Consider the following 2,106-nt stretch of genomic DNA (forward strand, 5'->3'; position numbering starts at 1 on the left):
TTGGTAAGGTTGTAGTGTAATAGCTTAGTAAGGGTTGTAGTGTAATAGCTTGGTAGGGTTGTAGTGTAATAGCTTGGTAGGGTTGTAGTGTAATAGCTTGGTAGGGTTGTAGTGTAATAGCTTGGTAAGGTTGTAGTGTAATAGCTTGGTAGGGTTGTAGTGTAATAGCTTGGTAGGTTGTAGTGTAATAGCTTGGTAAGGTTGTAGTGTAATAGCTTGGTAAGGTTGTAGTGTAATAGCTTGGTAAGGTTGTAGTGTAATAGCTTGGTAAGGGTTGTAGTGTAATAGCTTGGTAGGGTTGTAGTGTAATAGCTTAGTAAGGTTGTAGTGTAATAGCTTGGTAAGGTTGTAGTGTAATAGCTTGGTAGGGTTGTAGTGTAATAGCTTGGTAAGGTTGTAGTGTAATAGCTTGGTAAGGTTGTAGTGTAATAGCTTGGTAAGGTTGTAGTGTAATAGCTTGGTAAGGTTGTAGTGTAATAGCTTGGTAAGGTTGTAGTGTAATAGCTTGGTAAGGTTGTAGTGTAATAGCTTGGTAAGGTTGTAGTGTAATAGCTTGGTAGGGTTGTAGTGTAATAGCTTAGTAAGGTTGTAGTGTAATAGCTTGGTAAGGTTGTAGTGTAATAGCTTGGTAAGGTTGTAGTGTAATAGCTTGGTAAGGTTGTAGTGTAATAGCTTGGTAAGGTTGTAGTGTAATAGCTTGGTAAGGTTGTAGTGTAATAGCTTGGTAGGGTTGTAGTGTAATAGCTTGGTAAGGTTGTAGTGTAATAGCTTGGTAGGGTTGTAGTGTAATAGCTTGGTAGGGTTGTAGTGTAATAGCTTAGTAAGGTTGTAGTGTAATAGCTTGGTAAGGTTGTAGTGTAATAGCTTGGTAAGGTTGTAGTGTAATAGCTTGGTAGGGTTGTAGTGTAATAGCTTGGTAGGGTTGTAGTGTAATAGCTTGGTAAGGTTGTAGTGTAATAGCTTGGTAGGGTTGTAGTGTAATAGCTTGGTAAGGTTGTAGTGTAATAGCTTGGTAAGGTTGTAGTGTAATAGCTTGGTAAGGTTGTAGTGTAATAGCTTGGTAAGGTTGTAGTGTAATAGCTTGGTAGGTTGTAGTGTAATAGCTTGGTAAGGTTGTAGTGTAATAGCTTGGTAGGGTTGTAGTGTAATAGCTTGGTAAGGTTGTAGTGTAATAGCTTGGTAAGGTTGTAGTGTAATAGCTTGGTAGGGTTGTAGTGTAATAGCTTGGTAAGGTTGTAGTGTAATAGCTTGGTAAGGTTGTAGTGTAATAGCTTGGTAAGGTTGTAGTGTAATAGCTTGGTAAGGTTGTAGTGTAATAGCTTGGTAAGGTTGTAGTGTAATAGCTTGGTAAGGTTGTAGTGTAATAGCTTGGTAGGGTTGTAGTGTAATAGCTTGGTAAGGTTGTAGTGTAATAGCTTGGTAGGGTTGTAGTGTAATAGCTTGGTAAGGTTGTAGTGTAATAGCTTGGTAGGGTTGTAGTGTAATAGCTTGGTAAGGTTGTAGTGTAATAGCTTAGTAGGGTTGTAGTGTAATAGCTTGGTAAGGGTTGTAGTGTAATAGCTTGGTAGGGTTGTAGTGTAATAAGCTTAGTAAGGTTGTAGTGTAATAGCTTAGTAAGGTTGTAGTGTAATAGCTTGGTAAGGTTGTAGTGTAATAGCTTGGTAAGGTTGTAGTGTAATAGCTTGGTAAGGTTGTAGTGTAATAGCTTGGTAAGGTTGTAGTGTAATAGCTTGGTAGGGTTGTAGTGTAATAGCTTGGTAAGGTTGTAGTGTAATAGCTTGGTAAGGTTGTAGTGTAATAGCTTGGTAAGGTTGTAGTGTAATAGCTTGGTAGGGTTGTAGTGTAATAGCTTGGTAAGGTTGTAGTGTAATAGCTTGGTAAGGTTGTAGTGTAATAGCTTGGTAAGGGTTGTAGTGTAATAGCTTGGTAAGGTTGTAGTGTAATAGCTTGGTAAGGTTGTAGTGTAATAGCTTGGTAAGGTTGTAGTGTAATAGCTTGGTAAGGTTGTAGTGTAATAGCTTGGTAGGGTTGTAGTGTAATAGCTTGGTAAGGTTGTAGTGTAATAGCTTGGTAGGGTTGTAGTGTAATAGCTTGGTAAGGTTGTAG

Source organism: Coregonus clupeaformis, unplaced genomic scaffold, assembly GCF_020615455.1.
Source record: "Coregonus clupeaformis isolate EN_2021a unplaced genomic scaffold, ASM2061545v1 scaf0829, whole genome shotgun sequence".
Classification (NCBI taxonomy): Eukaryota; Metazoa; Chordata; class Actinopteri; order Salmoniformes; family Salmonidae; genus Coregonus; species Coregonus clupeaformis.